A 14,877-nucleotide genomic window follows, 5' to 3' on the forward strand; every position below is an offset into this window, starting at 1 on the left:
AGATTTCTTTTATTTCAGTATTTTGCTTTTGTTAAAAAAAATCCAATTCTGACTCCCCAGAAATACTCCTTCCAGTTAAGAACAAAAAAAAAAGATAAAGTAAAAGTTACCGAAGCCATTAGTTTCTAGAGTTTTAATCTTTACCATATGTGAACTGCAAATTTTTCAGACAGAGATGATGAAAAGCAATATAATCAAGTTTTCAAAGGATGTGCACCACTGCTCAATGAAGGGGATCTAGCCTTACCCCTGCCTCCTTTGCACAATCGCATCCTCTACCTCAGGCCAGAAGTTGCAAGCATGTGTTCAAATGATAATCCAAATCAGGGAACAGATATAGGAGGGAAAAAAAGGATGTGTTTCCAGGAGATAAAACACAGGACCACTCATTTCAACAGCAGCACAGAAGTCCATAGAAACAAAGAATCATTTTAATTGGAAAAGACCTTAAAGATCATCAGGTCCAACCATGATTTTTCATTAGGTGATGTACTGTTTTACAGTATTATGCTTACAGAATCACATGGAATCACAGAATGGTAGGGGTTGGAAGGGACCTCAAAAGATCATCTAGTTTACCACTCCTGCTACAGCAGGACCACCTAGAGTAGGTCACACAGGAACTCATCCAGCTGGGTTTGGAATGTCTCCAGAGAAGGAGACTCCACAACCCATCTGGGCAGTCTATGCCAGTGCTCTGTCACCCTCACAGTGAAGAAATTCTTCCTTGTGTTTCTTTGGAACCTCTTCTGTCCCAAGCTTATACCCATTGCCCCTTGTTCTATTGTTGGACATCATTGAGAACAGCCTGGCTCCATCCTCCTGACACCTTATCTTTAGGTATTTGTAACCATTAATATCAGCCTCCTCTTCTCCAAGTTAAAGAGCCCCAGCAACCTCAGCCTTTCATCATAAGGGAGATGCTCCACTCCCTTCATCACATTTGTGGCCCTGTACTGAACTCTCTCCTTCTTGAACTGAGGGGTCCAGAACTGGACACAAGTTTGCAGATGTGGTTTCACGAGGGCAGAGTAGAGGAGGAGGAGAACTTCTCTCGACCTACTGCCCACACCCCTTCTAATACACCCCAGGATGCCATTGGCCTTCTTGGCCACAAGGGCACAGTACTAACAATTAAACTGCATTCTCTAATAATACTGAAGTTCTGCAACCTAAAATAAGGTGAGAACTTCTAGAAGTTCAGGTTCTTTCAATGAATACACAATGAAAGTTAACATCATTGCAATCAGTAGTCCAGGGCCTAAGAGCCCAGACTGCACTGAAATCGGTTAAATTGGTATCTCTAACAAAAAGCCTTATGAAAAATATGACGAAAGAAATAAATTCAGGTCTGCTACAACTAAATCACTCTGGATTGTTGCAATGTTAAGCTGAGTTGCTTCTGCATTCATTATGCCATTTGATTTGTTCAAGTAAGTCAATTAACCTCCTAATCACCAGTTCAAATGCATCCAGAAGGTTTACCCAGATGGCCCAATCCAAATCCTCCTAAAGCCAGTGCAAGCACTCCATATCATCTCCTGTTTGGAAGGATTTCAGAGGTGGTTATCCTGAGAGTGCATGACTTAAATAGCAGCACTACAGACAACCTGGCCAAAACACCTGAGAATAACAGGAGGAATCATCCATCACAACTTTGAAAATGTTTCTCATAGCCATGAGCCAAAGGGAGTGAATCCTGTTCAGTAAGACTCTGGGTAGGGACCAAGAATTTGGCTCTCAGAAAGAAGAACGTGGCATATTTTTTTTAACAGTGCAAATATTCTTTTCTTCATACCACACAAATGTATTTTCCATTGTTAGTACCTGAAGACTTGTTTAATCCGGGGAAAACTGAGGATGTGACTGCAGGAATGTTTCTTCAATAGCGATACTGGCACATAGCTTGTGTGGATACACTGAGCTGGACTAAGGAACAGCCCAGCCAGTAGAAAGGAAACATTTTTATCCTTCCAGATTTTTTCCCAGCAGGATGCCTTTTCTAGTTCAATGTACCATGAAATTATGTTGTGTAGCTAAATCAGAGAGGATAGGATAGGATAGGATAGGATAGGATAGGATAGGATATTAGAATAGAATTAGAATAGAATAGAATAGATCATAGTGGCATGACACAAACAGTAGAAACACTTAATTTTCTATGTAGATATTCCAGATGTTCAGTCCACACAATGATGCAAGTTATTAAAATATGTATTCATAGTAATTTTGATTCAGTTCATCACCATCTGCTATTACCAGAAAGACCAATATCCTAACTTATCTCAAATGAGTAAGGACCATCCATATCCTTGCTAAACTAAAGTAAAAAACATCAAGAACATTCCTTTTAGCTATTTCTCTGCTCTGCTGTTTGAACTTCATCAATGGCAGAACTGTCACAACCCCCCTGGAAGCTCATCTCCACGCTGAGCTGCCTCTGTAGGTGGAAAGCTTTCTGCAATACTTAATTGAAAAATCCTTTACTGTGTATGATGTCATCCCCTTTTTTTTTTCCTGTCCTCAAAAGTAATGCAGAAAATGTGATTATCACTAGACTTTTCCTCAAAAAATCAACTGGTATATGGACATACTTTGGTTTATGCTGCAGTGCTTTTAACTAAAATAAATAAATTTTATCTCACACGGAGTAACAGGGATGAGGGGGTTATGCCTTCTTCCTCAGCCTCACACATAACACCATCCTTTGCAGGAATATTTGATGCTTCTGTTAAGGCTGCAGTATTTTCAAATAAGCAGAAGAAATCTATCATTCCTGTACCTTTTCCACATAAACTTTTTGCAAAGGTTTGTAGAGATAGAGCAAGGGGAAACTGAAAGAGCATAGAATTATATTAGATATGAGGAAGACATTCTTCCTTGTGAGGGTGGTAAAGCACTGGAAGAGGTTTCCCCTAGAGGCTGTGGATACCCCATCCCTGGAAGTGTTCATGGCCAGGCTGTATGGAGTTTGGGCAACCTGGTTTAGTGGAAGATGTCCCTTCCCACAGCAGGGAGCTGGAACTAAATGATCTTTATGGTCAAAGCAAACCAAACCATTCCCTGATTCTATGATCTAAAGTTCCTTTTTTATCCTTTGTTACAACAATCCTATTTGCTCAGAATATGCGCATGGAAATCAGGCAAAAGTCTCAGCCACAATGGAAATGGATGGTAAACCACCTTTCCCCTCTTTGTGATATGTTCTCTTCAAAAAATCCTTCCCTGCTCTTCAGCTCCACTACAAGCAAAATGATTGCACAGACTGAAGTTTTTGCCTGCACCACGATGGTCAGGGTGCACAGGTACCAATGGAAATGTGGATCGAAGCTCACAATATCACCTCTAAAAAAGTCCATGGCAATGGGAAACATTTTGAGCCTTTAAATCTCCTGCTGAAAATACATATCTACAATTAATTAAATTATTAATTTAAGGCTCTTAGATTCCACTCCAGTAGCAACTTCTCACAAAGCTACCTTGGCATTACTCCTACTGCCTCCACTGACACCAGACACTCATTTTGTCCTGATGAACAATGACTTGGCTTCAGTTACTCACCCACCTATGACATATCAGCTGGGCTACGATGGTACAACTTGTCTGGCTTTAAAACCTTTGATAGATGTCTGTGTAATATCACTCCATCTCTTCACAGCCCTCTCTTTTGCTTCCTGAACCAGTTTCCATTCCAAAACACAGGTTCAAGACCCCTGTCCCAACCTTTGGTGGAACCAGTGACCCATGCCCAGAATATCTGAAAGATTAGCTAAAGCCTACAAATGAAAGTCACTGCCAGCAATTCAGCTCTCTACTAGAGTGGAGTATCTTACAATAGCTCCTTGGGCTAGAAAGTTCTTGCAACCCTGGTTGAAAACTATGAAATGATCTCCCACAAGCACAGAGGCATTACATACATCATGACATTTTGCTCTAAGTAGTATGTGTGTGTCTTCAACTTAATATTCTCTATAAACACAGAGTATTTCCATGTGAGGAGTGCCAGCTCAGCAAAGAGGAGCTTTGTAGAAACTGAATGTTCAGTACTTTGCTTTCCTAAATTTGCACTTCTAGCAAACTCAAAAAAGGTCCAATAAACTAAGAGATTTCCAGTTTCCAGCAGCTGGGATGACAGGCAAAATTCTCTACTTCTAAGGAAGCAGAAGAACTACTTGCAGTTCTGGAAAGGATTCAGAAATTGTCAATCTTTGACAGCTGAGATGGGAAAGTGTCAGACTCTAAAGCAGCATCTAAATTCGTTACATGCTCATCCCTGTCCCTCCCCATGCTGAAGTAATGGAAGGAAATAGAGCAAGAAAGATTATAATTTACCATAATGTCATAAGGCAAGAAAAGACACCTGCTTCCAGCTGTGAGTTGATGCTGGATCAGAAAGCCCAGAACTAGGAGGAGGTGTTGGGTTAATATTTGCAACCTAATTGTTTGGGGTTCTTTTGTGGTTTGGTCTGAAATTTCTTACAGAGCCAGACACTAAATGAAGGGCAGTACAGGTAGAAACCATATTGAATCACTTGGGACCAGTTCCTACATGAGCAACGCCAGGGGAGTCAGCCTCCTGAGTACTTCTGCCCCCACCCTGTTCACACATAGCTGTGAATTACTGTGGGTTTTGTTACCTTTGTTATCTTACAGTTCAACCATTACAAGGATAAGGGAAAAAATGTTAACATTTCTAGTCATAGAATCATAGAATGGTTCTGGTTGGAAGAAACATTAAGTCCAGCCACTGCCAATCCCACACTAAACAATGTCCCTCAGCACCTCATCTACGCATTTTATATTGAATATATAATAGTCCTGCCTGTGAATTGTTTCGCTCTTACACTCGTCTGCCTGGCACACTTTCCTTCCTCCCACACAACACGCCTGCCATCTCCTGGCCAGGCCACCACACATTTCAGAGCTGGCAGGAAACCCGCTTTGCAGCGTCCTAACTGAACAGGCGCTTCCAGCTGTTAACACAACCCACCGAGCGAGAAGGTGAAATCACGATCTCAAGTTCCCCAGTCACAGAAGAATTTAGTTTCTGAGCTGCACAAAACTCTTGTCTCTTGATTCGTAAGGATTTGCACGAGGTTTTCCTTTTGTCTTCATACCTACAAATGTCCCGAGTGTTTCATTTATTCCAAGTCTAAAGCTATTCAGCCAAAACATTATTAAGTTGTTTGTACATTTACATCACAAGTTTCAGTGGCTTATAAAGGATACCACTGTTGATCAAAACTGGAATTATGGTTTTCATGAACATTTATTAAACACCAATGTTGCAGTGGAACATGAGGCTGAGCAAAGTTCATGCAGTGTCAGGTTCCAACACAAATATTTGATATGGCTCTAATCAAAGGCAATGCTAGAGTTTGGTATCACCTTAGGAAGCTTCAAGGAACTTGCTAACTAGAAGTAAATCTTTGTTTAGCAGTCAAGTGTTAAATTCTGAAAACAATGCTTTGCTCTTTGTGATCTTCAAGACACAGATGAGTCTCTTACTGAAAAAAATGAATTATTTTAGGCACAAAAACTACTGTTTGATATTTCACAGCGTATTATGCAGCACTTCAGGTTGCACATTCATAAATACTCTCTTAAAGGTCTCTGTCTAACCTACAAGAGCAGAATGATGTGCTAGGATTTTTTTTCCAGGTTAAAGATGGAAAATCTTGTAGGAAAATGAAATTAGAACAAAATCAAACCCCTTTCCAAACTGCACTTGCACAAGCCTATGGAATTTTCAAAACAAGACATTGATCTGCATTTTCATTTTGATACCAACTGTAGTACACAGTATATCTTCCTATGTGCATATAATCTACATCCCATACACATCTTACATGTGTACATCTCAGAGACATCAATACAAATAATATTGACTCACAAAACAAAATGCCTGAATTGCTTAGAAATTTTATCTTCTCAGTGCTTCAAGATTGAAACATAATAAATAAATAAAATAAAAATAAATGATGGTGTGTGCTCCACATTACTTGCAGTTCAAAAGGACAGAGTGGGAAAGGGAACCACCTATATGAGCACGTAAAAAATCAGTCAGGCTTGTCTCAGCACCCTCCAAAAATGTACAAGGCCATTTCTTATGTCACTGCCCTTAGTGGTACACTTCTCACTCAGCTTAGGTCAAATGAAGTGCTGGAAACCATCCAGCTTCCCTAGATAGGCCATGAGGAGATGTCTTCTCTGGCATCTCTAGAGAAGGATTCCACCTCTTCAAAGGCAAGTGCCTTTGAAGATGCTTGTCTGTCCCCACTGACTTCTCAGGAAGTCTGGCTAGTTAATGCTGAGTAGGTTTTTGGACAGCAGTCAGCAGAAAACTATTTCACTGTTCAGGTGAGGGAGCCCTGGCACAGCCTGCTCAGGGAGAGTGTGGAGTCTCCTTCTCTGGAGGTTTCCAAACCCACCAGGACGTGTTCCTGTGTGACCTGATCTAGGTGGACCTGCTTTAGCAGGGAGGATGGACTAGATGATCTCTAAAAGTCCTTTCCAATCCCTACCATTCTGTGTGATTCTGAGAAGAATCCTACCCTGAGCATCACGAGTCAGGGATAAAACCAAAGAGACAAAATGTCTTTCAATGAGCTTATTTCTCTCCATCAACAGAGGGAGTCTGGCTGACTCCATGTCCAGCTCCAACTAATGTCTGCTGGACATTAGTCCAGATTTCTGCATGAAGTTTATAGAGGTTTATAGTAAAGTCTGAATATCCCTGGTAGAAGAAAGGCTAGACTGGCCATTGCCTCAAACCTTTTGCATTGTACAACAAATCACTTAAGCATCACTTCATGTGAGACAGAATTGTGCTATCCTCTTCCTCCTACCCCTCCTTGAGTAATGGCAGCCATATGCAGTCTGAATTACACTAGTCCCTCTAACCCAGCCTTGTGCAGGGTTAGTAGTCAGACCTGTTCCTTTTGCCAACGAGATCTGATGATTTACAAACATGTTGCTGAAGGCTTTCATGGGAACAGGCTTAGGACCCTCCTCTACCAGGAAGGGTCTTCCAAGAAGACTACATTTTCTGCCATGGCAGGTCTAGTTTCTAGTACGATACAGATTCTCTTCAGTTTTGTCTCTCACACATTGTCTGGGAACAAATATCTCCCAGATGAACTCTTCTGAAGATTGAAATCAGTCTGAGTGATGTGCCATTTTAGCTAAAAGCAGAAAAATTATTTCCAGTATGCTTCCTTAAAAAAAAAGCTACAGTACAGAGAAGCTGACATTTTCAGTTGTATTTAACTAGGTTTATATTAAGTAACTGGTGTTAACTAGCTTGAAGTGGTCTCACTGGTGACCAGCAGTACAATTCAGGCCTATGAACCATTTTCAGTTATCAGGAACTAGCTAAATTTAGTACCCACAGATTAGTAAACAGCTCCTGTTTGGGACTGCATATGCAAAGGGCAGGGGAACAAGGGGCAGGGTTGTTCTGCATGTGACTGCAGAAAATTGAGCTTTTCCACTATGATTTTGTCTGCTAAGGCTTTGTACAGAGTTCATTGAGACTGGCAATTCCAGCACAACCCTCAAGACTCTTTGCTAATTCTGAACAGAGTCTGACTGAGAAGTGTCAGAAAGCTCTGGCAAACAAGGCTCAGCCCAGGCAGAACAAGGAGATTAATCATAGAACCATAGAATCATAGAATTATAGAATGGTAGGGTTTGGAAGGGACCTTTAGAGATCATGTAGTCCAACCCCCTGCAGAAGCAGGTTCACCTAGATCAGGTCACATAGGAACATGTGCAGGCAGGTCTTGAAGACCTCCAAGGAAAGAGACTCCACAACCCCTTTGCAGCCTGTTCCACTGCTCCCTCACCCTCACAGTGAAAAATTAATGTTTCCACAGCTGAGATTTCCTTTACAAGGCAGGACTTTTCAGGAAGACCACATTTTCTGCTGTGGTATGCTTAGCTTCCAGGACAATTTGGCTTCTCTCCACTTTTTTCTTTAACAAAACAAGTAGCACAAATGGTCAAATGAATGTCAAATCCCAAGTTGAAGGAACCTGCCTTTGCTCTTTGTTACTTTGCTTTGTAACTAGGGAGTTCTACAATTATGTTCTAGATGTTGCTAAATATCTGAGAGAAACAGTTTTCCAAGGCCTTTACTAAGCATACATTGATTTGGAATAGCCAGATTTGCCTTTCAGCTGTGCTATAACTCACCACATACAGCCATGCAGCACCTTGTAAGGGGAAAAAAAGGTTGAATATAACATATAATTATTTTCATTAGCCATAAAAACCAACATATAGAGCAAGGTTCTAGATGTATTTCTGCTATTTGTGTTTTCAAAGGGAAAATGTTCATTAATGAGGTTAAAAAACAACACCAGATCTGCATTTTATTTATTGTATTTGCAGCATGGCTGAGGTCAGAGCAACTGCTTTGATGGCAGCATCTGCTCTTCCATGTGCTCTATGCAAAACATGACAAACATTTCTATTTCCCCCTCTCAGTCAGAAACATCATTTCTGAACTGTTTTCTGGCATCTGAAAAAATGGGCATCACTGATTGTCAGGGTTTTTCAGCTTCCCACCTACTTTAGCAAAGGCACATTTTTCTTTAAACAAATAGATACTGAGCTCACAAGAAGTAACAGCCAAGAACAGCTACAGAAGAGAAACTAAGATGAAAATCAAGAAAAATGTTGAATATCAATTCCTAGGATAAATTTCTGTCATCTGCTCTGAGATACTGTAAATACATTTTACTATTTTAACATCCTAGAGTTATTGTTACTGGCTATCTGGTTTGTAGGAAAGATTGGTGCCTGTTCTGCCACAGATTAATGGATTGGGGAGCTGGGAAAACTGTTGTGAAAGGGTAAGATACCCAACATGCAAGCACATAATAGTACCTGTCTTGATCAAGATGCATTCAAACAACCAGAAACAAGAGGGGAAAAAAGCATACTCAGCAGTAATAATAATAATAAATCTTTATTCATTGTTTCTCTTTGGTTAAGTCCTCAAATCAGGTCTGCAATACATAGTTCAGTTCTGGAAAAGAAGGCAAACCTCTACAGCAAAAGGCACAACATGTGTGTGTGGTGTGTTACGAAAGACACACATTTTCCCAAGTAGTGCTTGGAAAACAAAACAACAAAACCAGAGTAGGTGAAGGATCAGGGAGGAATGACCTAAAGTGGTACACTTCCCAAAGGCTCCAGTACTGAGGAGAACTGGAGCCAGGACAGCTAGGAGCAAGTGCCACCCAAAGCACAGTACCTGCAGCAGGAGCTGGGCAGCAGAGCTCTGGCTGGCAACCTCAGAGTGGTGTCCTCATTTGATGTCCTCACAGAGAAAAGGCCAGTGGCTGGTGGTACCTCACTCCAAAAGGGGTTGCAGTCCCTGCATGTATTCCATGTCTCCTTCTTTTCCTGACTCCTTGCCAAGTGTGCTGGTTAAATTAGGAAATTAGATAAATAGGTCAATGAGCAACTATGAATAAAACTCATTCTCTTACAATCCTTTTTTCACAGGAGGCAAAACTCAAAGGCTCTTTCTCTGCACAGGTTTATAGTACATTGTCATGGCATAAACAGCAAGGCCTAACCCGATCCTTTGCAATCATCTCTTTAAAGAGAATGAGAAAGTTTGTCACTAAAGGAATATGGGGAAAATTACAGAACTAGGAGATTTGCCTCATGCAATGTGCTTGTGTGTGAGTCTTGTCTCCTGTCACAGATGATCCAAGACTTGTCTCTGTTTGACCCTCCACTGCAGAAGACTCTTCTAGGCATTTTGAATTTTCCAAGTGAGTGTTCTCTTCAAATAAAAACCACCCTGAGGGAAGCAACGAGCACTCATCTGTTACAGACATTGTCACTTCATGCTGATGTGAAATCAAAATCAATCTTTCACACAAACAAATCACTGTTTGTTTAGTCAAATGTTTACTAGGAGTAAATTGCTTTCTGCTTTCTTAGCTTCTTTATAAGAAATGCTACCTAAGCCCATGGCATTTAGCTGTAGAGAGGGAATAAAACCCAAACTTCATACAACTAATCTTGAACACATGATTTTTTACCAGGAAATTAGCTTAATGCATTGAAAACGCCTCTGTCAGTAACAACACTTAGAGATTTTACCTTAGCTTTTCAAATATTATCTTGATTTGCTCTTTTTCTCTTCAGAAGAACAAACAGATAGAAACTATTCTATGGTAAAGACTGCCAGTGTCTTTAGTTAGCCTATTAAAAATAGCCATGTGAGTGTAGACCATTTCCATTGAACCCGAAGTAGTAACACATTAGTCTGGAAATAACTTGCAAGTGCCACATAAAGAAGTTGATCTCTACTAAACTGCAGAAGCAGTCAGGTGTAGGAAAGTCTACACATCCCTGTGCATGAGGTGGCAGTGCTTTCAGGCAGGCAGATCTGGTGACACAAACTCTCCTCTGCAGGACAGCTGGCTGTCACCCACATGCTGAATCCAACCAAGCCTATGTTAATAAAACATTGAGATTTGACTTAATAACAAAAAAAGCAGATTGGTTTCTTTTATGCTAGAATATCATCTTGGGAGAAGCAACGACACTTTAGGTTCCTTTCTTGACTCTTGGGTTTTGTTTCAATCCAAAATATAGATGTCCTCACTGGCTGTAATGAAAAAGCAGCTGTGATGAAATGAAAGCTCTGCTGAACAGAGTGTTACTCTTACCTAAAGAATGCAAAATAGTATGGGGTGATTCACTGCAAAAGGTACCTGGGGAGGAGAAATGAACTCTGGAATAGTTCCACTGAATGCAAACTACAGCAATTTTTTGACATGCTGATGCTTTTGCACTGCCTTTCTTAGCAGACAACTATTTTCATTCTTGTTACTTTGTTTATTGTTATGGTATCAGGCTAAGCTTACACCTGGTGTTTCAAGGCAAAGATATTGTGTGTATTTAAAGCTTTTCAGGATCTTGTAGTTAGAAAAAAAAACCAAAACAAAACAGTGCTCAAAAACCTTCCCAGCATTTTTATTCTTTTCACTAATAAAAACGTGGTTTATTGCAAGACCACGTGATTTTGCAATATCTGATGTAAGCACTGGCATTAATTCAAGAAAGCCTTTGGCTTCAAATGCTCATGAGAACACTTAAACAAAAGGAGGAGTTTTAAAAACTCAAAGGTTGTTTTGAGATAAAGTGGGTTTAGAAGCAGCCATCCCATATGGGCACAGCCCCTAAACATGGCCTCGGCAGATTGATATCGAAAATACGCAGTTCTACCTTTCCATAAGATAAATAAAGATGACTTGATGTCTGGTTATTTCAGCACATGCTACTTCCACAACTGTAATTCAAGGAGACCATCAGATGCTGTATTTATGCAGCTCCTCTGTTCTAAAAATCCCAAATTTAAACATTTTAATAGTTTTTGAGGAAATTATATGAATTTTCACAGCTCTAAGCTGGAGAAAAAACCCTCCTCAAATCATTTTTACATGATTGAGAGTAAAATCCCAACCTTCTGCCACATCTGTGTGGAACATCAAAAAATTCTAGTCAGTTCAATTTCCGATGGAAAGAAATTAACCTGTGACTTTAAGACTCGCAGCCTGATATAGGAGTGACAGGAAACTATTCTGAAAGCATTTTTCAGTGTTAAGTTCTTATTTATCATGAAACAGCTCCCTAAGGCATGTTCTTTTGTACTGCCATGTCATGGGGTGTAGGCTTGACACTTGGCCACACTTGCTGAGTCAGGTACACAAAGTGACAATGGTAAGTGGAAAAACCTTCGTCTTGATGTTCAGGACTAATTGTAGGAGTGCCCAACTAAGAAAACTTTTAAAAACAGTATTCATATGAGTATATGAATGAATATTAATTTACTAGGAATAAGGTTTAACCCACAAATTTACAAAGAGGTTGAGAAAAGAGAAGACTGATGGAGGATCTTATTAACATTTACAGATATCTAAAGGGTGGATCATCCCTTTTTTCTATAGTAGCTAGCAACAGGACAAGTGGTAATGGGATGAAGCTGGAACACAGAAAGTTCCACTTAAACATAAGGAAAAAGTTGTTTTACTGTTCAGGTGAGGGAGTCCCAGCACAGGCTGCCCAGAGAGGCTGTGGAGTCTCCTTCCTTGGAGGTCTTCAAGACCTGTCTGGAACGTTCCTAAGTGACCTGATCTAGGTGAACCTGCTTCTGCAAGGGGTTGGACTAGATCATCTCTAAAGGTCCCTTCCAACTCCTAACATTCTATGATTCTATGACTGCATTTAACCCTAGAAAGAATAAGATAAACTTTACTACATTTGTTTATGTAACTGAAGTGAGTTCAGTGAAGTTAGGCTTGTGTAACACAGAAATTTGGGTTATTATTCTACATTTGAAACTATGCAGTGTAAGTTGCAGCTTTAAAAATATTCAGTAGGTGTCATCTTCCTATATATAGTAGATATGATAATCAAGTTTAGATATTTTTTTAACTGAGCTTAAATGAAAAGCAGGAGTCTTACACACTGCAACAACTCTTCTGAAGAACTCATGTTAAAAAACAAGCATGAGTTTGACCTGATAGGTTTTACTAACAATAAGATTTCTGGAATATTTGCCACTGGAGCTGTTTATGCCCAAAACAATTTGCAGATATCCATGTACTGTACTTACATGCCTAAATAACCTCTGTAAAGTATACCTATAAATGCACATATTTAAACCTGAAAATCACACAGAATCACAGAATCTTAAGGGTTGGAAGGGATCTCAAAAGCTCATCTAGTCCACCCCCCCTGCCAGAGCAGGACCACCTAGATCAGGTCACACAGGAACACGTCCTGGTGGGTTTAGAATGTCTCCAGAGAAGGAGACTCCACAACCCATCTGGGCAGCTTGTTCCAGTGCTCTCTCACCCTCACAGTGATGAAATTCTTCCTTGTGTTTCTTTGGAACCTCTTGTGTTCCAGCTTGTACCCATTGCCCCTTGTCCTATCATTGAGAACAGCCTGGCTCCATCCTCCTGACATCTGCCCTTTATGCATTTGTAAACATTAATGAGGTCACCCCTCAGTCTCCTCCAAGCTAAAGAGCCCCAAATCCATTTAGTGGATTCCATTCAATCTCCACGTCCTTAAAGCAATATAAATACATACTACAGCGCTGCCTCTGATCCTGAAGTCATTATTGCAAAACCAGATTTAAGATCCTATTTACTGATATTAAATGAAGTTGGAAGGGAAATCCATTTCCAGATATCAATGGTGTTTTGTTAATTTCTTCAAATTATACCTCATATAAATAAATATTTTATGTGGATTAGTGGGAATTATCTGCTTGATTTATATTTCACTTCAAATAAAATACTTTTATTTCTATTCAGCAGCTTTGTATTTAGTTGAGAACTCCAACTATTCAGGCAAGTCTGAATCACGGTCATTCAGCCCTCTTCAAATCGGGAGCGAAATAAATACTTTTCACATTTTAAACCCTAACCTCTATTTTTTGGTGTGGTGATACTAACTAGGTCAGAGTTATGCCTTTCAACATGTGACTAAAACGTGTGCTTTGCCCACATCTGTGTATATTGTAATACAATCCTTTAGCAGCCTGGCAACATTTCTGGTTTTGTTAGTGTGGGGCATTGCTTAGGAAAGTTCCTACGCAATACTGTTGCTGCCTGACCCAAAAATCGTTTTAAAATGATGGAAAGACTTCCAAGGGCTTAAGCCATGAAATAGGGTCAGGAAAAGGCAGAGCTACGGCCGGTGAAGGTGGCCGCAGACACTGTCAGGAAGCAGCAGCGTGGCAGATACCGGCAGGCACGCAGGCTGCTTTCAGTCGCCGCCTGAAACCTGCTTTTAAATCGCAGAAGCGATGGGGCGGGAAACGTCCTCATTTCTGATGGACTAACGTTGATTATAAATGTGCATTTGTGTTTTTTGTTTTTTTTCTTAATCAAATCATCCTGCAGTTTCCTATAGTCCCTGTGACTAGTCTGAAGAGGTATGTGGAGGGAAGCAGGATTTGAGAGTAACACGCCTTTTCTCCGTATGATCCGCATCTACGGTTATGCATCCAGTGAGACAGGGCTTTCGCACCACAGCCAAAGAACAGGAAAGTCTGCAGAACCCTCCCCTAATTAAAAGCTCGTTAGTCCTTCAAGGTGAGAGACTCGCTTCCCAGCCAGCGAGGATTTGATTGCCTCAGCGCTTCCGCCGCCTGTGTGTGGCGAGGCGGCGGCAGCGGGCCCGGGGCAAGGCCCGTCCTCCCGACTGCGCGTTTTAATCCTTTGTAACGAAGCCAGCGTCTTTAGGAGCACGGGAAACCGACCCGGCGTATCTTTAACGTAATGACGGCGCTTTTTGCTTTGCTTTGCTACTGCACACATGCCGGCGGGGACACGCGTGCCGCTTTCGGCAGGGCGAGGCCCCGCGCGCCTCGGTAACGTCCCCCGCACTGGTTCCTGCTCCCACAGCGCGCCGTTACCGCGCCGTTACCGCGCCGCGCGCCTCCCCTGCCGAAACCGGCCCCGGCGCCGCGCCCGCCTCGGCGCCGAGCGGCGCGGGTTGTCCGTCACGCCACCGCCGCCTCCGCGGCCCGGCTGCCTCTCGGGGCGCGGTAGGCCCAGGCCCGGCTGCAGGAGGCACCGAAGCCCGGCCCGCCGCGCGCCCTTCGGCGCCTCAGGCAGCGCGCGCGGCCGCGGCGGTTGGGCGGGGGGGGAGCGGAGCGGGCACAGGGCGGCGGCGCGCGGAGCCGGGGGCGGGGCCCAGCACTGCGACGCCCGCGCGGCCCCGCCCCGCCCCGGCCCGGCCCGGCCCAGGCGCGCGGCGGGGGCCGGCACTGCCGAGGCGGCGCAGAGGAACATGGAGGCGGCGGCGCGGCGGGGGGCCCGGCCGGGCCGG

This window comes from Colius striatus, chromosome 4 (genome assembly GCF_028858725.1).
Source record: "Colius striatus isolate bColStr4 chromosome 4, bColStr4.1.hap1, whole genome shotgun sequence".
Lineage (NCBI taxonomy): Eukaryota > Metazoa > Chordata > Aves > Coliiformes > Coliidae > Colius > Colius striatus.